Genomic DNA, 23,124 nt, shown 5'->3' on the forward strand with positions numbered 1-23,124 from the left:
TGGTTTATATATACATCTTATCAATTGTTGATTAATGTTATCAAATGTTTTTGCAGCTGTTGAATTAATAACATAACTTTGCTCCTTAACTTATTTTATGATATATCTGTATAAAATCTTTAATTTTATATAGTCCAACGACTATATACTTTTTAAAAAAATTTTATTTAGACAATTAATTTTAACAGGGTGAATTGGTCAACTAGAGTACTTACATTTAGAGAAAACATCTCCACATCATTTGCACATTCGATTATATTGTAAACCCATCACCCAAAGTCAAATATTCTTCTGTTACCTTTTATTTGCTTTTCTTTATGCCCCTCCCCTCCCTCACCCCCTTCCCTCAACCCCCTCTTCCATTCCCTCCCCACCCTCCATTCCCCTCCCCCTGGTAAACCACTGTACTCTTATCTATGTCCATGAGTCTCTATTTTGTGTCCCACCTATGTATGGAATCGTAGACTTTTTAGTTTTTTCTGATTTACTTATTTCATTCAGTATAATGTTATCAAGGTCTATCTATGTTGTTGTAAATGATCCTATGTCATCATTTCTTATGGCTGAGTAGTATTCCATAGTATATATGTACCACCTCTTCTTTATCCAATCTTCTATTGAAGGACTTTTTGGTTTCCATGTCTTGGCCACTATGAATAATGCTGCGATGAACATGGGACTGCATTTGTCTTTACGTACCAATGTTTTTTAGTTTGGGGATTACATACCCAGTAGAGGGGTTGCCAGGTCATATGGTAGTTGTATTCTTAATTTTTTGAGGAACCACCATATTTTCTTCCATAATGATACTACTTTACATTCCCACCAACAGTGAAAGAGGATTCCTTTTTCTCCACAGTCTCTCCAACAGTGGTCCCCAACCCCTCGGCCATGTACCGGTACCGGTCCATGGGCCATTTGATACCTGTCTGCAGAGAAAGAATAAATAACTTACATTATTTCCGTTTTATTTATATTTAAGTCTGAATGATGTTTGATTTTTAAAAAATGACCAGATTCCCTCTGTTACATCAGTCTAAGACTCACTCTTGATGCTTGTCTTGGTCACGTGATACATTTATCTGTCCCACCCTAACGGCTGGTCCATGAAAATATTTTTTGACATTAAACCAGTCTGTGGCCCAAAAAAGGTTGGGGACCACTGTTTTACTTGCATTTGGCAGATCTGGGCCTTCTTCTTTGAAACTTTGTATTCATTCTTCTTTAGATGATGTAGAACAGCGGTTCTCAACCTGTGGGGTCACAACCCCGGTGGGGGTCGAACCACCAAAACACAGGGACACAGGGGTCGCCTAAAGCCATCGGAAAATACATATTTCCGATGGCTTTAGCCGCTGAGAAGCCGCGCTACCATCTGCAGCAGCGCTATTCAGCTTGAACGCACACCACGCTCCACAGTCCATAGCAGCGTGGCTGCTTGTCCATAGCAGTGCATTACATGTGTCCGGTGCTTGCTGACATCATCAGTGGGCGGGTGCAGCAAGCTCCTGAGGGCAGAAGCCTAGGAGGCGGAGAGGCAAAAGGCAGAGAGCCAAGAGAGCCTGCAAGACAGCCTGCTGGTGTAAAAAAGGTTAATAATGCAAAAACAGTACAGACACCATACACACAATACTGTGTAAGTGTAAGGTGCTTTGTGTGTAATCATTACACAGTACACAAAGCAGCTTACACTTACACAAAGCATCATACATTTACACAGTGTGAACTACATCAGTCTTATACTATAAGAGACCACTATAAGATGTAGTTCACACTGTTCCCCAATGTATAATTATCTCCCATATCTCCCACTATTTTCCCATATTCTGAATGAGGAGACTGCTGAAATCAGCGGTTTCCGGCATTGAATCCGCCTACTATTGATTTTATTGGGAGTGCGACAGATTTTGTGGAAGAGAGTTCCCAAGAATCTCGGGTTACCACACAATCCACCGCAGCCTCCTTTTGGTTTCAATAAGAGGCGGAGAAATGACAGTTTCCAACACATTTCTTCCTCTCCTATTCAAGTCAATGGGAGGCCGCAGCAGATTCCGCTCAAATATAGAGCATGTTGCTTAATTTTTTTCACACTAGAACTTTTCCTAGAGCAGAAAAATTCCAAAGGTGGAATCTGCCACTCCCAATAGACTGAAAGAGGCCTCACACTGAGGAATCTGCTGTGTGGATTCTGCAGTGTAAAAGATCTGCCTCCTATGGAAGTCTGGCTCAATGTCATGTTCCTCAAAGAAGGCAGATAATGTAGGAAATGTAAATTTTATTTTTATCCAATTTATTTTTCCAAAGCTGAAGTTTCATTTGGAATGATTTAATTTTTTCAGACAAATTGAGGCACGTTGCATTTGGTCCTTGCAGTGATAAATTTAAGTCATTCAAGATGACAAAGATGTCCACCAAGTAAGCTATTTTCTGCAGCTCAGTTTTATCGCTAAAAAGTGCTTCGAATTGCGGTCTTGCTTTCTGATTAAAAAATGTTTTCAGTTCATCACGAAGCTCAAAGACATGTTTTAAAACTTTTCCTCTTGACAACCATCTGACTTCAGTGTGAAATAACAGAGCATTGTTTGGCGCATCTAGCTCATTGCATAGTTGCCAAAACAGCCGACTGTTTAAGGCACTCGACTTCTGTGAAAGAACATTTGCACATGCTTGCAGACGAAATTTAATCATACTTTCCTAATCTACCTGATACCCCATTTGCACTTGCCAGAAGTCCATTCACAGTGAAAGTTGAAGATGTTCCAGAGACAGCGCAAGAAGAGTTCATTGACCTAATTAACAATGATGCAGCGAGAACAGATTTCTCTATGATGCCACTGACAAAATTCTGGATTAAGTGTTTTTACAGTTATATCCTATTCTGTCTGAGACTGTGCTGTACCTTCTTCTTCTTTTTCCAACAACATATCATTGCGAAACAGGGTTTTCCAGCTTGCTGGTAATCAAGTCTAAATACCGAAGTAGACTTGTTGTGGAAAATGATCTTCACTGTGCCCTTGCAAAGACTGCCCCAAGAATTTCTGAATTGGTAAGCAAGAAGCAACCACACCATCTCACTGAATTTGGCAGCATACTGTTGCAAAATATTGCACTGTTGTTTACTGTTATATTACTGTTGTTATATTTAAACCCATGCTGTGCCATGGTGAAATGTTATTTATTGGAATTAGTAATAAATATTTCTCAATATATAATTAAATATTGTTTTTGTGATTAATCACTATGTTTAAATTATGTTTGATTTGTAGCAATGAGAATACATAATGCATATCAGGTATTTATATTCGAATCATAACTGTAGCAAAATTACAGTTATGAAGTAGCCACCAAAATTATTTTTTGGTTTGTGGTCACCACAACATGAGGAACTGTATTGCAGGGTCACGGCATTAGAAAGGTTGAGAACCACTGATGTAGAAGCTCATCCATTCCTGGAGCACATCCTTGGAGAGCGTTGTGACCCAACAACAGATCATCCATGTACTGAAGGAGGACACATCCGATGTCCTGTGCAAAAAACCACTAAAGATACCAAGCTATCCCAAGAACTCCCCTCAAAATGGCGAGGGAGTTCTTGAACCTCTACAGGAACTTAGTCCAGGTGTACTTCACCTTTGTCACTGTAGCCAGGTCCTCCCATTGGAAGGCAAACAGCTCCCAGCTTTCAGGAATGAGTCTCATACTGAAAAAGTCATATTTCAAGTCCAAGCAAGTAAAACAGAAGACTTGTGCAGGGAGGAGGCTTAGGAGAGTGTAGAAGAGGTTTGGTATTGTCAGGGGCAGAGTCACTGCTGCCTCATTTACTACTCTCAAGTCATGCTTTCTCTTATTGTTAGGGCTAGCCTGTTTTACTTAGCTTCTTAGTCCCAGAGCTTAGTTTTTATTCTAGTTGGTAGTCTTTACTCACTAGGTGTGGCCATTTTGAAATTTACATTTAATTTCTAAGTAATTAATTTGGAAGGTAATTAACTCTCTTGGTAGCTTATCAAGAAATTCTCCCACCTCGGCAATCTTTATCTCCGCTCACTTCTCAGCTTCTCAGTGGCAGCTATCTCTGAAGCTGGACTCTTCTTGTGAATGAGAAACTCTGTCAAATGCCTATTGGGACATTCACGCAAGCTCCTTGTGGCAGCCTTTACTTTTTCTGGATTATCTGCGTGCCTCCATAACAACCTTCAGTTGCTTCAGTGGCAGTGTCTACCTCTGTTCTCTCCCGCTTCAACTGAATGCATCCACTACATTCTGCTTGCACTCCACTCTACTCAGCTGTGGGCCAGAGAGTACCCCCCAGGTAGAAAGTCAGAATGAACATGAGCCTCACCCTTTTTCTGTGGAGTATAGTCTTGAGCAGACTTTTGCCTAAAAACTAAAAACAAAAATATTTCCTTAATTACTTCATCAAAGTTTATTTTTACTCATAATTGAAAAGTTAATTTGGAACCAACTATGCTGGAAAGACTCTATCTCATAGGGAGATTTTAAAGGTAAATTTTTAGAGTTTCTGATTAAAAATGGACAATTTTGAGTAAAAAAAAACTATTAACTGTACAAAAATTCACACAACTAAGTAAGTTTAAAATGACTTTACATAATAAAATATTCCAATGACAGTTTGTAAAGTAGAAACATTTTTCTTGTAAAGTCATTAAAACTTAACACTGCAGTAAGTTTTGAATCTCTTTCTACACATACACACACTCATACACACACATTGTTTTAAATACATAGATACATAAATACATATATGTATATATCCATGTCTGTCTTTAAACTAGGAACAAATCAACATTTTATAACAGTATTAAAAGCTACAATCTTGATATCTGGATAATAATACAAAACATAATGTAAAATAAATTTTATTTTTTAAGACTACTGCTTTTTGATGATTTTAATATTTACTTGGTAGTCATAAAAAATAAAGAGAAATGGTTGCAGCTCTAATTTAGTATAATTTGTTACAATATATCTTTTCATATGTATCTATCATTTTTCAATGTTTAGGAAAATGAAGTTTTTGTTTTCTGGGAATGTATTGGCTACAAATTTAAATATAGGATTGTTGCATTTCTTTTTATGTTAATAACAACATGTATGTTCTTCAAATTACTATAAGTTTCTAAACTACCATGTTCTCATTTTACAAGTAGAAATAATAAAAAATAGCTCAGATATTATTTGTCACATTAAATGAGGTAATAAATGTGAAAATGCCTGATAGAGTGGCTGGTACAAATGGGAATGTTTAATTTTGTTTTTCATCTTTGTATTGTGACAAAATTATTTTTCACATTATAATTTTTTATAAATAGAACACATCTTTGAAAATGTCTCACTTCCATTTTTTTTATTGGTCACCATCTCCAATGGTTGAAAACTGCTCTTAGTTTTAAATGTATAACATCATTTCCCTAAAATATTCACTCTTATTGTTGATCAACCTGTTAAATGTCCATAAAAAGTAATTGAGAAGGATCAGTGGAGTTTCAGAGTTGTAATAAAACAGTGATTCACTTTGTATATTGCAATTCAGTGGAAATCAGTGGAAAGTAAACTATTGTTGATAGTGGAATTATTACCAAGTCTATGTACTTTATGCCACAATATACTTCTTCTGATGATATTTTATATCATTCAACATAAACATTGGCATATCTCTGAGAATCTAAGGTGCTAAATTTAAATGTCTATGATGTACAGTTAATGTCAGAGCTAGGATTTGGAGATAGATCTAGAGTTTAGATGTCAATTTTGTCATTTCTTTATGTTCCATGATCCATGGTAAGAGATATTAACAACTTTAAGATACATGAATAATCACTAAAAATAAAACAATGCAATTGAATATACTGATGAATAATCAATATTTTAAATATATAAGACATTTGTTTTCAACATATATTTAGACATTTAGGTGATGTAATAACTACAACTTGAAAAATAAATTCTCTCTTTCCTGATATCAAAACCTTTTAAAACAGCCTCCTTTCAATGCAATAGCAAAGCAAATAAGAATGTCTCATGCTATATTCATTTCTTAATTACACAGCAGAGTGTCTCGTGGGCAGTAACTAATAGTTGGGACAAATAAGAATTTTTCCTTTGTTGTGAGGTTTAGTTACCCCAAGATTTTTACAGTTATCCCAAACTTTGTTTCCTTCCAATTAATTTTCTATGAAAGTAATATACAGTGGTACCTTGAGATATGAACAGACCAACATACACATTTTTTTTAAGATACAAGCTGTGACTCGGTCCATATTTCTGTTTGAGTTCTGAGCGAAATTTCAAGATACAAGTCATGATTCTGGAAGCTGCCACTAGTTGGTATGTTGGCGCATGAGTTCAGTATTGGCAGTTTGATATAAGAGTTGACTTACGAGCTCGGTTACAGAATGAACTAAATTCGTATCTCAAGGTACCACTGTACACTTTATACTGTGACTAAAACTTTTTATGGAAAAGCAAAAAAAAGGACAAAACATATTTCTACAAACTGGCATTTTTTGAGCTCTGGAAGAGGGATGAATAATAAATAAATGTATTGAACTTGAAGAAAAAGTATTTTCTGTATTAAGACAGAGCTCTTAAGATGCAAGCATAATTCTGGTTTACTGCACATGTGTAGCAAAGGGTTAAGAACCAACAAGCTTTTTATGCCAAGGACAGCATGAGTCATCAGGTTAAGGGACTTTAATAATAACCATGGAAAATCTGCATGTTGATATATTGACTGTGATGTGTCTGTCATATAGAACTTGCTAAAATGTATTATTGAAGGCTGCACTCTTTTTTTTTTTTTTTGTATTTTTCTGAAGCTGAAAACGGGGAGAGACAGTCAGACAGACGCCCTCATGCGCCCGACCGGGATCCACCCAGCATGCCCACCAGGGGCTACGCTCTGCCCACCAGGAGGCGATGCTCTACCCCTCTGGGGTGTCGCTCTGTTGTGACCAGAGCCACTCTAGCGCCTGGGGCAGAGGCCAAGTAGCCATCCCCAGTGGCCGGGCCATCTTTGCTCCAATGGAGCCTTGGTTGCAGGAAAGGAAGAGAGAGACAGAGAGGAAGGAGAGGGGGAGGGGTAGAGAAGCAGATGGGCGCTTCTCCTGTGTGCCCTGGCCGGGAATCGAACCCGGGACTTCTGCACGCCAGGCTGATGCTCTACCACTGAGCCAACCGGCCAGGGTGAAGGCTGCACTCTTTAGATCAGAAAATTTTCTTTAAATAGGTCATCGTGTTCTTTTTTATAATAAATTGAAGTAGGCAGAGAGCTTTTTATGACACTCAAACAAGTAAAATGAAAACTATATCATTTTTTTAGAGATAAATTTTTATATTTTATTTAAAATAATCTTTTTTTAAAATTAATTTTAATGGCATGACATTGATAAATCAGGATACATATGTTCAGAGAAAACATCTCTAGATTATTTTGACATTTGATTATGCTGCACTCCCATCACACAAAGTCCAATTGTCTTCTGTCACCTTCTAACTGGTTTTCTTTGTGTCCCTCCCCTACTCCAACCCTCTCCCTCTCCTCCCTCACACCCTGTAACCCTCACACTCTTGTCCATATCTCTGAGTCTCATTTTCATGTCCCACCTATGTATGGAATCATATAGTTCTTAGTTTTTTCTGATTTACTTATTTCGCTCAGTATAATGTTATCAAGGTTCATCCATGTTGTTGTAAATGATCCGATGTCATCATTTCTTATGGCTGAGTAGTATTCCATAGTATATATGTACCAAAGCTTTTTAATCCACTTTTCCACAGACAGACACTTGGGCTGTTTCCAGATCTTTGCTATTGTGAACAATGCTGCCAAAAACATGGGGGTGCATTTCTTCTTTTCAAACAGTGCTATGGTGTTCTTGGGGTATATTCCCAAAAGTGGTGTAGCTGGGTTAAAAGACAGTTTGAATTTTAATTTTTTGAGGAATCTCCATACTGTTTTCCACAGTGGCTGCACCAGTCTGCATTCCCACCAGCAGTGCAGGAGGGTTCCCTTTTCTCCACATCGTCACCAGCACTTATTCTATGTTGTTTTGTTGATGAGTGCCATTCTGACTGGTGTGAGGTGATATCCCATTGTGGTTTTAATTTGCATTTCTCTAATGATTAGTGATGTTGAGCATTTTTTCAAATGCCTATTGGCCATCTGTATGTCCACTTTAGAGAAGTGACTAGTCATTTCTTTTACCCATTTTTGATTGGATTGTTTGTCTTCCTGGTGTTGAGTTTTACAAGTTCTTTATAAATTTTGGTTGTTAACTCCTGATCAGACGTATTGTCAAATATGTTCTCCCATTGTGTAGTTTGTATGTTTATTCTGTTCTTATTGTCTTTAGCTGTGCAAAGCTTTTTAGTTTGATATTGTCCCATTTGTTTATCCTGTCTTTTATTTCACTTGCTTGTGTAGGTAAGTCAGCAAATATATTGCTACGAGTGATGTCAGAGAGCTTACTGCCTATGTTTTCTTTTAATATGCCTATAGTTTTAAGGCTTACATTTAAGTCTTTTATCCATTTTGAGTTTATTTTTTGCGAGTGGTGTAAGCTGGTGATATAGTTTCATTTTTTTGCAAGTAGTTGTCCAATTTTACCAACATCATTTGTTGAAGAGGCTGTCTTTACTCCATTGTATTTCCTTACCTCCTTTGTCAAATATCAGTTGTCCATAAAAGTGTGGGTTTATTTCTGGGTTCTCTGTTCTGTTCCATTGATCTATATGCCTGTTCTTATGCCAGTACCAGGCTGTTTTGAGTACAATGGCCTTGTAATATAACCTGATATCTGAAAGTGTGATACCTCCATGTTAATCTTCCTTTTCAAGATTTCTGAGGCTATTTGTGTTCTCTTTTAGTTCCATATAAATTTTTCAAATATGTGTTCTGTATCTTTGAAGTAAGTCATTGGTATTTTAATTGGTATTGCATTGAATTTATAGATTGCTTTCGGTAATATAGACTTTTTAATCTTTATTCTTCCTAGCCATGAGCACAGAATATGCCTCCACTTGTTTGTATCTTCCCTGATTTCTTTTATCAATGTTTAATAATTTTCAGAGTACAAGACTTTAATCTCCATGGTTAAATTTATTCCTAGGTACTTTATTTTTTTGGTTGCAATAGTGAAGGGGATTGCTTCCTTAGTTTCTCCTTCTGACAGTTTATTGTTAGTGTATAAACATGCCTCTGATTTCTGAGTATTAATTTTATATCCTGCCACCTTGCTGAATTCATTTATCAAGTCCAGTAGTTTTTTGACTGAGGCTTTAGGGTTTTCTATATACAATATCATATCATCTGCAAATAATGATAGTTTTACTTCTTCTTTTCCAACTTGAATGCATTTTATTTCTTCTTGTCTGATTTTTGTGGCTAGGACTTCCAGAACTATGTTGAATAAGAGTGGTGAAAGGGGGCACCCCTACCTTGTTCCTGATCTTAAGGGGATTGCTTTTAAATTTTTCCCATTGAGTATGATGTTGGCTGTGGATTTGTCATAAATGGCCTTTATCATGTTGAGGTATGTTCCCTGTATTCCAATTTTGTTGAGAGTTTTGATACTGAATCAGTGCTGGATTTTATCAAATACTTTTTCTGCATCTATTGAAATTGTCATGTGGTTTTTCTTCTTCCTTTTGTTTATGTGATGAATCAAATTCATTGATTTGTGAATATTGTACCAGCCTTGCCTCCCAAGAATAAATCCCACTTGATCATGGTGTATGATTTCATTCATATATTGCTGGATTAGGTTTGCTTATATTTTTTTGAGGATTTTAGCATCTAAATTCATCAGGGATATTGGCTTATAATTTTCTTTTTTTGTGTTGTCTTTGCCTGGTTTTGGAATCAGGATTATACTCGCCTCATAAAAGGAGCTTGGAAGTCTTTCATCCTCTTGAATTTTTTGAAATAGCTTGATAAGTATAGGACTTAGTTTTTGTGTTTTGTTTTGTTTTTTTTTGAATATTTGGTAGAATTCACTTGTGGAGCCATCAGGCCCAGGAATTTTCTTTGTTGGGAGTTTTTTGATAACTGTTTTGATCTCATTTCTTGTAATTGGTCTCTTTAGGTTTTCTTATTCTTTCAGATTAATTTTTGGAAGATTTTATGTTTCAAGGAATTTGTCCATTTCATCTAGGTTGTCTAGTTTTTTGGCATACAGTTCTTCATAGTATTTTCTTAAAATATTTTGTATATCTGTTGTATCAGTTGTTATTTCTCCACTCTCATTTCTAATTTTATTTATTTGAGTCCTCTCTCTTTATTTCTAGGTGAGTCTGATTAAAGGTTCATCAATCTTGTTTACCTTTTCAAAGAACCAGCTCCTGGTTTCATTGATTCTCTGTACTGTTTCTTTAGCCTCTATGTCATTTATTTCTGCTCTGATCTTTATTATTTTCTTCCTTCTACTACCTCTGGGCTTTACTTGCTGTTCTTTTTCTAGTTCTTTTAAATGCAGGGTTAAGTTGTTTATTTGAGCTTTTTCTAGCTTGTTAAGGTATGTCTGTAATGTTATGAACTTCTCTCTCAGGACTGCTTTTGCTGTGTCCCATAAATTTTGACTTGATGTATGCTCCTTATCATTCGTTTCTAGGAATTTTTTAATTTCTTCTTTGATCTCATTGTTAACCCATTTATTATTTAATAACATGCTATGTAGTTTCCAAGTGTTTGAGTATTTTTCAGATCTTCTCTTGTGGTTGATTTTTTCTTTCATGCCATTGTGATCAGAGAAAGTGCTCGATATGATTTCAATCTTCCTAAATTTTTTGAGACCGCTTTTGTGCTCTAACATGTTGTCTATCCTAGATAATGTACCATGAGCACTTGAAAAGAATGTATGTGCTGCTGCTTAGGGTAAAAGGTTCTGAAGATATTTATTATAATCCAGTTGATCTAGTATGTCCTTTAAGTTTGCTATTTCTTTGTGAACTTTCTTTCTTGAGAATCTATCTTGTGATGTTAGTGGGGTATTGAAATTCCCTACTATTATAGTATTGCTGTTGATCTCGCCCTTTAAATCCATCAAAGTCTGCTTTATATATATATTTAGATTCTTCTATATTTGGTGCGTAGATATTTATAATAGTTATATATTCCTGTTGGATTGCTCCCTTTATCATTATGTAGTGACCTTATTTATCTCATATTATAGCCTTTGTTTTAAAGTCCATTTTGTCTGATATAAGTATTGCTACCCCAGCTTTTTTTTTATTTCCATTTGAGTAAAATATTTTTTTCCAACCTTTTATCTTCAGTCAATGTGCATCTTTTGTTTTAAGGTGTGTCTCTTGTAGACAGCATATGTATGGGTCCTGTTTTCCTATCCACACAGCTATTCTGTGTCTTTTGATTGGAGCATTTAATCCATGTACATTAAGGTTATTATTGATATGTAGTTGTTTATTGCCATTTTATTTTTAAAACTGTATTCCTCTTTTGCTATATATTTTTTCTCCTTTGATCTGTTTACAACAGGCCCCTTAGCGTTTCCTGCAGCATTGGTTTGGTTGTAATGAATTTCTTGAGTTCTTTATTTTGTCTAGAAAGCTTTTTATTTCTTCTTTAATTTTAAATGATAGCCTTTCTGAATAAAGTAGTCTTAGTTGTAGGCTCTTGCTCTGCATTACTTTGAATATTTCTTGCCAATCCCTTCTGGCCTCAAGTGTTTCTGTTGAGAAGTCAGAAGTCATCCTTATGGGGTCTCTTTTGTAGGTGATAGTCTTTTTTTCTTTAGCAGCTTTTAATATTTCTCTTTATCACTTAGCTTTGGTAATTTAATTATGATGTATCTTCGTGTAGATTTCTTTGGGTTTCTCTTTAATGGAGTTTCTGAGCTTCTAGAACTTGTGAGACATTTTCCTGCCTTAACTGAGGGAAGTTTTCAGCTAGGATATGTTTGAACAAAGTCTCTATCTCTTGCTTTTTCTCTTCTTCTTCAGGAACCCCTATGATGTGGATGTTATTTTTCTTCATGTTGTCACAGAACTCTCTAAGAGTTTCCTCAGACATTTTGAGTCTCTTCTTTTTTCTGCTCTGCTTCCATGCCTTCATTTATCTTGTCCTCTAACTTGCTGATTTGATTCTCAGCTTCATCCATCCTGCTTTTAATTCCTTTCATTGCGTTCTTCATTTCTGATATTGTATTTGTCATCTGATTGATTCTTTTTTATTATTTCAATGTCTTTTTTTATATTTACTATCTCTTTATTTAGGTGTTTGTAATGACCACCTATTGTTGTTCTAATATCTTTGAGCATCCTAACAATTGTTATTTTAATAACAATTGGTAATTTGGTTATATCTGACTCATTCAGGTCCCATTCAGGGGATTTCTCTTGATTCATTTGTGTTGCATTTCTCTGCTTTCTCATTTTGTCTGTGTAAAAGAAGGCTTTGGTCACTGGATTCCACTGGGTGTGGCCTCTGTGTTCCCTAGGTATGGTCTGTGTGCAGGCTCGCCACCCCCTCTGCTGTTGCTGCCTAGGGCATTCAGGTATGGACATTGCTGGTGCCTGCCCACTGGGGCTGTTGCTGTGGTTTCCACCTCTCCTTCTCGGGAGTGGCTGTGGTCACATGCTACGGTGTACAAGACCTGGCGGCCTTGACCTTCACCCTGCTCCTGTGGCTGGCATTATGCTCAGCCCTGAGGGCAGGGGTGAGCACCTTTTCTCAGCTGAGGGTCTCCTCTTTATTCCAGGCTTTTGCCCCACCCCTGCAGGAGGAGCCTGCTCATGGGACAGCTGCAATCCTTGGTTTCACCTTCTGGGTGGGCCTGCATGTTCATGCTCAGTAGCAGGACTCTGCCTGTTCTGGGCTTTTGGCTCCACCCCCACAGGTGGAGCTGGCTCCCAAGTCAGGCCAAAACCTCGGTTCTGCTGGCAGGGCAAGGCTGTGTTCCTGCACCCTTGCTCAAGGGTGGGTCTCCACCCCTTTCGGGGCTCCTGCCCTTCCCTTGTAGACTGGACTTCAGGTTGCCCACAGCTGGGCTTGACCACTCTTGCATGTCCCCTCTTCCCCAGCTGGGCAATACTGAGCTCCCACCTGGGCCTCAGTGGTGGCCAGCTGGTTTCTGCCCTTGTGGACAGAACCACGCTTCCATGTTCTGCTGCCACCTGCCCTCAGGCAAGCCCTTAGCCATGTGGGTGGGGGCACTGTAGCTCAGACCCTAAGACTCACTACTGTAGTCCTAAAAGCTCCCTCCTTCTAAGTGACTCTGCTCTGAGTGCCATAGGAGAGCTTGTTTGGCTGCTGTCCTGCTTCCCTTTGCTGGTATTGCTGTTTCCAGGGGAAATATTCACTTCAGATTGGGGGAATTACTCATCCCAATGTTTAGGGTGGCTGTCTTTCAAAATGTTTCTCCCTGTGCCTCCTAGATTACATTCTCTTGCTGCTATTCCAGTCCTTTCCTCTCTCCCTGTGCCCTGGAGCCCTGGGTGAGTGGTTGTGAGAGAGGTTTTCTGCATGGTCCTTTTAAGAAGAATCCTGGGTCTGAGAAATCAGACTCTTTCTCACAAACAGTATCCTGTCTTGTTTCCAGCTAAATACTGTCCATATGCCTCTTCTAGGCTCTGGGGCTGCAAGCTGGGGCTTTGTTCCTGGAACTCAGGACCCTCCCCTCTCTGCTAAACTCAGTTCCTGCCATGCCAGTCTCTCCTGACTGCCATTTGCTCTGGGGAGCTGGGCAGCCCTCTCTGCATTTTCGCATTTTCTACCAGTCTGAGTGTGTCTTCTTCAGTGTTCCTTGGTTGAATAATTCTCTTAGTTTAGTCTAAAGTTGGTTTTTCCAAATAATGGTCCTTAAAATTAGTTTGTAATCCACTTGGTTCTGGGAGGTGGAAGTTGGTACGTCCATCTACTGCATCGCCATCTTGTCAAAAACTATTATTAATTTATTATAAGATACAATGCATAAAAGTTACATCATAAGCAACCCTATTATCTAAATGTCAGTTAGTATAGAGTGAATCTCCAAAAGTCAGGTGTTTAGTTGTTTATAATAATATATTTGATATGAAATGTGAGCTATTTAAAATAATGCTTGGCATACTCTTTTAACTCTTCTGGCTGTTCTGGAAAGTAGTGTGGTTTGAGCAAGTGAGGGAACAATTATATTGATAGTATTATATAACAATAGTCATAGTAAAATAAAAGTCAACATTTATTGGAAATTTTATATGTATCAATTGGAGACATTTAACATTCCTTAAATGGATCTATTATAGACAGGATAAGATTGTGGAAAGAAAAGCAGCACACAGATATTTGTTGATGAACTGTAGCTTCATTCTTTACAGAAAGTTACCAATACTCTCAATATTGTAAGTAAATAACTTGAGCTTTGACCAGATAAAGGTCACTGTCAGAAAATAGAGATCCCAACAGGTCTGACAAAACTAGAGTAAATAGTATATTAAAGAATTGCAGGACCTCAAATGTACTGAAAATGTTATTTTTAATTTATTTTTTAAATATGAAGTTGTATTGAAAGGAACCAAAGAAATTTAAAAAGAATGTTTGGGGAAAAAAAGAGAGAATTACTTTTTGAAAATATTCTTCCACTGCCAAGGACTCAGAGATTCTTGTTTATTTTTTTATTCATTTTTGAGAAGAAAGGGGGAAAGGGAGAGAAAGGAAGAGAGAGAAAAAGAGAAAGGATGGAGGAGAAGCAGGAAACATCAACTCTCATATATGCCTTGACTGGGGAGGCCTGGGGTTTTGAATCAGCAACCTCAGCATTTCAGTTTGATGCTTTATACACTGCCCTACCACAGGTCAGGCCAGAGATTCTACATAGTTTTGAAATCACCAGAGGAAGAGTTCCCACTGAACATACCAATTTTATCATTCAAAGAGTGTGTTTATATTTTATTTTAGATTTCACATATAAGTGAGAAAATACAGTATTTGTTTTCCTCTGACTTGTCCCTGTTAGCATAATATCCTTAATATTCAGTCATGTTATCATAAATGGCAAGATATTGTGCTTTCTTGTGGCTGAATAATATTCCGTATATATGCTCACTTTTGTTATCCATTCATAGATTGAGGACACAATTTATTTCCATGTCGAAAGAAACAAAGAGTAGGCAGGCACTGGCCAAGTGGCTCAGTAGATAAAGCACTAGCACCCCAGAAGTGAGTTTGACCCCAGTTAGGGCACATTGTAAAAGAAATCAATGAATACAAAACTAAATGAAACAATAAAGTGAAACAAGTTGGCGTTTCTCTCTCTCTCTTTCTTTGCTTTCCTCTCTCTATCTATCTATCTATCTCTCACAGAAACACTCTTTTTCTCCTTTTCTTTCAAATCAAGAGAGAAAAAAATAAAGAGTAAAACATGGTTGCCAGAAGGTGTGAGAAATTGGATACTGTTGGTCAAAGGGTACAAACTTCTAGTTATGGGATAAATAAGTTTGGGATCTCATGAACAATATGATGACTAAATTTAACACTACTGTATTATATACTTTAAATTTGCTAAGAGTTGATTTTTATTCTTCTCATACATAAATAATTGTTAATTATGTAAAATGATGGGTGAACTTACTTTATCATGGTAATTATTTAACAATATAGACATAAATCATGTTGTATACCTTAAAGTTATAAAATCTTATATATTAATTATATCTTAATAAATCTTGGGAGAAAACCCACAGGCTAGAACACATTAAAAACACTTTAGTGGAGATGACGTCAGAGTAATGGCGGAGTAGGAAGCGATACCGATAAATCTCCCCCAAAACTCAACAAGATCTTCAACCAGAAACAGAAAAACCTATACTTGGAGCCTCCAGATGCTTCACAATACACCCGAAGGTATGGTCGAGTGAAAAATTGGCTAAATATATAACCAAATCCTGAAGGAAATAGGGAGTAAGAAATGCTCCGCCTTCCTCACTAACCTAAACAGGGCGGCTTTCTCTGGTAACTGTGAATATAGAAACTGAGGTGGGCAAAGGGGGTGAATACATCCAGGCCGCGCACAAAAGGCCGAACCAGGCTGTGGCACGGAGATCCTAGCGGAGGAAAAACTGTTCCTGTGGCAAGCCGGGCAATACAAGCTAACACTCGTGCCAAACCCAAACAAAGTAAGACAAGCGGGGCAGCCATTTTACCCGTTCTCCTGGTTGGTGTGCAGTTTGTGGGCGAGAGATCTCTTCCTAAGCCCCAGAAGTGGGTGTCCGTGTTGCCCCACAGAGAGGCAGGGTCAGAGGCCTTTCTGTGGGCCGAAAGCAGAATCTCTGGGCAGCCCCAGCGCCCTGGGAAAGCCGCGCACGGGAGAGAGCGAGAACTAATTCCAACGGTGGAAATTTTCCGTGCTGGTGAGGGTTTCACTCAGGGAAACGTGGCCGGCCTCATATCCTGGTGTGCGTGCGCAGATAGGTAGTGAGTGATTCCTCCGAGTGCCTCGGCAGGGCGCGCCCGTGTTATCGCACAGAGGGGCAGAGTCAGGGGCCTTTGTGTGGGCAAAAGCGGAATCTCGGGCCGCCCCAGCGCCTTGCAAAAGCCGCGCATGGGGACGGAGTGAGAGCGAATTCCAGCGCTGCAAATTTCCATGCGGTTGGGGGTTTCACTCAGAGCGTGAGACTACTGGCCGGATATCCTGGTCTGCGCGTGCAGATAGTGAATGAGAGTTTCCTCCAAGCACCCCGGAAGTGGGTGCCCGCCTGTGTCACCGGACAGAGTGGCAGAGCTAGAGGTCTTTGATTGGGTGGAAAGCCCACCTGATTATGCTAGCAGCTCTGACTGACTGAGCCTTACCCAGAGCCCTGTGCTGAGTGGAAATAGAGTGGGGAGTTGCCAGCTCTTTGAACCTCTTACTATCCAGGCAGAGGCAGCAACAACCCCATAGCTGGATTATCAGGCTACTAATTGAGGAAGGAAAGACTAGGAGAAAGGCTCCAAGACACAGACTCTCTCACTGTCGGATCCTATGAAAGCTAATGAGCCTTGACTCCCAACGAGACTAAAGCACAATACATGACATTGCCATAGAGACTTATCAACTGCAAACCTCTACCTGAGCGTGCCAAAGGGGCAAAACCAGGGGTACAGAGTCACCAACCAGGAAGAGGGAGAGAAAAGAAAAAACAAGAAGATAACCTCTCAAAATCAAGAATAATCTGCAGACTTTATAACCTATCCCATTTTATTATATTTGTTCATTTGTTTCTCTTATCTTCATTCTTGATACTTTTTTTCCTCCTCCAATTTGGCCGATTAACTCTCTGCCGGTCTTACTCTCTCCTCTCCTTGAACTACACTACCCATAAGTGTTACATCTCCCATTATCTTTTTTCTCCTCTTCCTTTCTCTCTATGAGGGTTGCACTCCAAAACCCTTAACTCTCTCTCTCTCCTTTCTTTTTTCTTCTTTTAGTGGTTCCCTCTTTTTTTCTCTCTCTCTCTTTCTTTTCTCCCTCTATATTAGTTTCTTCCTTTCTCCTTTACATCTCCTCTCATTCAAACCTCAATAACAAACAAATTATCTTATCTGGGACTCAAACTTATGTTTGTGGCATTTTGGGGGTTTTTTACTTCACCTTTTTAACTCACTAGCAGTGCTCCCATCCCTGGCTCTCCATTTTATCTAGTTCTTGTTCCACTAAATACAATAGTATTTTTTTAATTTGTCCCCCCATTTTTCTGTTCTCTTATTCCTCTCATCATAACTCTTAGACAACACCAACACCTAAAAGCAAATCATTTTATTCTTGACCCAAATTTTTTCCTTATTTGCTTTTTGTGGGTCCATACCGCCCCCCCTTTTTTTTCCTTTTTTTTTTCTTTTTATTTTTTTTTTGCCCCTTTATTACATTTCCCCAATTCAGGACCTCCATCACAGGCATTGTTTGTTATAATTCACAGTTCACCACAAGATTTTCTCAAGAAAAAGGGGAGAGGAGAGGAAAAAAGGAGGGGGGGAATAATTTTCTTTTTTAAAAATTATTATTTTATTTTTCTTTATTTCATTATTAATTTTTTTAAAAGAAAAACAACTCTTTTTGATTTTTTATTTTTTTTAACTTTTTATTCTTTATTAAATCTCATTAATACTATCAACAAAACCACCCTCAGATGCCATTAAGGAAGAGAAAATCGAATATTATGGATACAAAAGCAAGAGAGGTAACACAGCTAGATGAGGAAAAATCTATGGAGAAAAAATTTAATATATTGGAAACCTTGGAGCTAAATGACAGAGAATTCAAGATAGAAATCCTAAAAATCCTCCGAGATATACAAGAAAACACAGAAAGACAATTTAGGGAGCTCAGAAAACAACTCAATGAACACAAAGAATATATGTCCAAAGAAATTGAAACTATAAAAACAAATCAAAGAGATGAAAAACTCAATTCATGAGCTGAAAAATGAAGTAACAAGCTTAGCTAATAGAACAGGTCAGATAGAAGAGAGGATTAGTGAAATAGAAGACAAGCAACTTGAGGCACAACAGAGAGAAGAAGAAAGAGACTCAAAAATTAAAAAAAATGAGATAGCCCTACAAGAATTATCTGACTCCATCAAAAAGAATAACATAAGAATAATAGGTATATCAGAGGGAGAAGAGAGAGAAAATGGAATGGAGAACATACTCAAACAAATAATAGATGAGAACTTCCCAAGCCTGTGGAAAGAACTAAAGCCTCAAATTCAAGAAGCAAACAGAACACCGAGATTTCTTAACCCCAACAAACCTACTCCAAGGCATATCATAATGAAATTGACACAAACCAACAGCAAAGAAAAAATTCTCAAGGCAGCCAGGGAAAAGAAGAATACAACATATAAAGGAAGGCCCATTAGATTATCATCATATTTCTCAGCAGAAACTCTACAAGCTAGAAGAGAGTGGACCCCAATATTTAAAGTCCTGAAAGAGAGAAACTTTCAGCCACGAATACTATACCCATCAAAGCTATCCTTCAAATATGAAGGAGAAATAAAAACATTCACAGATACAGAAAAGATGAGGGAATTTATCATCAGAAAACCCCCACTCCAGGAATTACTAAAGGGGGTTCTCCAATCAGATACAAAGAAAAAAAAAAAACAGAGCCACAAGTAAAAGCTCCAAGAAGAACACAATAAAACCAAATTTAAACTGTGACAACAACAAAAAGAAAGAGGGGGAGAAGATGGAGATTAACAGTAGCAAAGGACGATGGAGTGCAAAAGTACTCACAAAATAGTTTGCTACAATGAACAGGGTAGGGACCCTTTTCATTACTCAAAGGTAACCACCATTGAAAAAACCACCACAGAAGCACATGAGATAAAAAAGATAGCAACAGAGGAAAGATGTATGGAATACAACCAAATAAAAACAAAAGATAGAAAAACGAAAGAGAAGGATCAAACAAGACACAAAACTAACAGAAAGCAAGATATAAAATGGCAATAGGGAACTCACAAGTATCAATAATTACACTAAATGTAAATGGATTAAACTCACCAATAAAAAGGCACAGAGTAGCAGAATGGATTAAAAAAGAAAATCCAACTATATGCTGCCTACAGGAAACTCATCTAAGTAACAAGGATAAAAACAAATTCAAAGTGAAAGGCTGGAAAACAATACTCCAAGCAAATAACATCCAAAAAAAAGCAGGTGTAGCAATACTCATATCGGATAATGCTGACTACAAGACAGGAAAAGTACTCAGAGATAAAAATGGCCATTTCATAATGGCTAAGGGGACACTGAATCAAGAAGACATAACAATTCTTAATATATATGCACCAAACCAAGGAGCACCAAAATATATAAGACAGCTACTTATTGACATTAAAACAAAAACTGTCAAAAATACAATCATACTTGGAGACCTCAATACACCGCTGACGGCTCTAGATCGGTCATCCAAACAGAGAATCAATAAAGACATAGTGGCCTTAAACAAAACACTAGAGCACCTGGATATGATAGACATCTACAGGACATTTCATCCCAAAGTGACTGAGTATACATTTTTCTCCAGTGTACATGGATCATTCTCAAAAATTGACCATATGTTGGGCCACAAAAACAACATCAGCAAATACAGAAAAATTGAAGTTGTACCAAGCATATTTTCTGATCATAAAGCCTTGAAACTAGAATTCAACTGCAAAAAAGAGGAAAAAAATCCCACAAAAATGTGGAAACTAAACAACATACTTTTAAAAAATGAATGGGTCAAAGAAGAAATAAGTGCAGAGATCAAAAGATTTATACAGACTAATGAAAATGACAATATGACATATCAGAATCTATGGGATGCAGCAAAAGCAGTGATAAGAGGGAAGTTCATATCACTTCAGGCATATATGAACAAACAAGAAAGAGCCCAAGTGAACCACTTAACTTCCCACCTTAAGGAACTAGAAAAAGAAGAACAAAGACAACCCAAAAGCAGCTGAAGAAAGGAGATAATAAAAATCAGAGAAGAAATAAATGAATTAGAGAACAGAAAAACTATAGAAAAAATTAATAGAACACGGAGCTGGTTCTTTGAAAAGATCAACAAAATTGACAAACCCTTGGCAAGACTTACCAAGGAAAAAAGAGAAAGAACTCATATAAACAAAATCCAAAATGAAAGAGGAGAAATCACCACGGACACCGTAGATATACAAAGAATTATTGTAGAATACTATGAAAAACTTTATGCCACTAAATTCAACAACCTAGAAGAAATGGATAAATTCCTAGAACAATACAACCTTCCTAGACTGAGTCAAGAAGAAGCAGAAAGCCTAAACAGACCTATCAGTAGAGAAGAAATAGAAAAAACCATTAAAAACCTCCCCAAAAATAAAAGTCCAGGCCCTGACGGCTATACCAGCGAATTTTATCAAACATTCAAAGAAGACTTGGTTCCTATTCTACTCAAAGTCTTCCAAAAAATTGAAGAAGAAGCAATACTTCCAAACACATTTTATGAGGCCAACATAACCCTCATCCCAAAACCAGGCAAGGATGGCACAAAAAAAGAAAACTACAGACCAATATCTCTAATGAATACAGATGCTAAAATACTAAACAAAATACTAGCAAATCGAATACAACAACATATTAAAAAAATAATACATCATGATCAAGTGGGATTTATCCCACAATCTCAAGGATGGTTCAACATACGTAAAACGGTTAACATAATACACCATATCAACAAAACAAAGAACAAAAACCACATGATCTTATCAATAGATGCAGAAAAGGCTTTTGATAAAATACAACACAATTTTATGTTTAAGACTCTCAACAAAATGGGTATAGAAGGAAAATATCTCAACATGATAAAGGCCATATATGATAAACCATCAGCTAACATCATATTAAATGGCACTAAACTGAAGGCTTTCCTCCTTAAATCAGGAACAAGACAGGGTTGTCCACTCTCTCCACTCTTATTTAATGTGGTACTAGAGGTTCTCGCCACAGCAATCAGACAAGACAAAGAAATAAAAGGCATCCATATCGGAAAAGAAGAAGTAAAGGTATCACTTTTTGCAGATGATATGATCCTATATATTGAAAACCCCAAAGAATCCACAAAAAGACTACTAGAAACAATAAGCCAATACAGTAAGGTTGCAGGATACAAAATTAACATTCAGAAGTCAATAGCCTTTCTATATGCCAACAATGAAACAACTGAGAAGGAACTCAAAAGAATAATCCCCTTCACGATTGCAACAAAAAAAATAAAATACTTAGGAATAAACATAACAAAGAATGTAAAGGACTTATATAATGAAAACTATAAACCATTGTTAAGGGAAATTGAAAAAGATATAATGAGATGGAAGAATATACCTTATTCTTGGCTAGGAAGAATAAATATAATCAAGATGGCTATATTACCCAAAGCAATATACAAATTCAATGCAATTTCCATCAAACTTCCAATGACGTTTTTTAAAGAAATAGAGCAAAAAATCATCAGATTTATATGGAAGTATAAAAACCCCGAATAGCCAAAGCAATCCTAATGAAAAAGAATGAAGCTGGGGGCATTACAATACCTGACTTCAAACTCTATTATAGGGCCACGACAATCAAAACAGCATGGTATTGGCAGAAAAATAGACACTCAGACCAATGGAACAGAATAGAAAGTCCAGAAATAAAACCACATATATATAGTCAAATAATTTTTGATAAAGGGGCCAACAACACACAATGGAGAAAAGAAAGCCTCTTCAATAAATGGTGCTGGGAAAACTGGAAAGCCACATGCAAAAGAATGAAACTGGACTACAGTTTGTCCCCCTGTACTAAAATTAACTCAAAATGGATCAAAGATCTAAACATAAGACCTGAAACAATTAAGTACATAGAAGAAGACATAGGTACTCAACTCATGGACCTGGGTTTTAAAGAGCATTTTATGAATTTGACTCCAATGGCAAGAGAAGTGAAGGCAAAAATTAATGAATGGGACTACATCAGACTAAGAAGTTTTTGCTCAGCAAGAGAAACTGATAACAAAATAAACAGAAAGCCAACTAAATGGGAAATGATATTTTCAAACATCAGCTCAGATAAGGGCCTAATATCCAAAATATACAAAGAACTCATAAAACTCAACAACAAACAAACAATCCCATAAAAAAATGGGAAGAGGATATGAACAGACACTTCTCCCAGGAAGAAATACAAATGGCCAACAGATATATGAAAAGATGCTCATCTTCTATAGCTATTAGAGAAATGCAAATCAAAACAGCAATGAGATACCACCTCACACCTGTTCGATTAGCTATTATTAGCAAGACAGGTAATAGCAAATGTTGGAGAGGCTGTGGAGAAAAAGGAACGCTCATACACTGTTGGTGGGAATGTAAAGTAGTACAACCATTATGGAAGAAAGTATGGTGGTTCCTCAAAAAACTGCAAATAGAACTACCTTATGACCCAGCAATCCCTCTACTGGGTATATACCCCAAAAACTCAGAAACATTGATACGTAAAGACACATGCAGCCCCATGTTTATTGCAGCATTGTTCACAGTGGCCAGGACATGGAAACAACCAAAAAGCCCGTCAATAGATGACTGGATAAAGAAGATGTGGCACATATACACTATGGAATA

General features: G+C 37.3%; 1 pseudogene; it reads right to left on the reverse strand.

The window, feature by feature from the left end:
- LOC136321020 (olfactory receptor 7E178-like) overlaps positions 1–23,124 on the reverse strand; it is a 78,298-nt pseudogene that overhangs the window by 3,624 nt on the left and 51,550 nt on the right.

This window comes from Saccopteryx bilineata, chromosome 1 (assembly GCF_036850765.1).
Source record: "Saccopteryx bilineata isolate mSacBil1 chromosome 1, mSacBil1_pri_phased_curated, whole genome shotgun sequence".
Lineage (NCBI taxonomy): Eukaryota > Metazoa > Chordata > Mammalia > Chiroptera > Emballonuridae > Saccopteryx > Saccopteryx bilineata.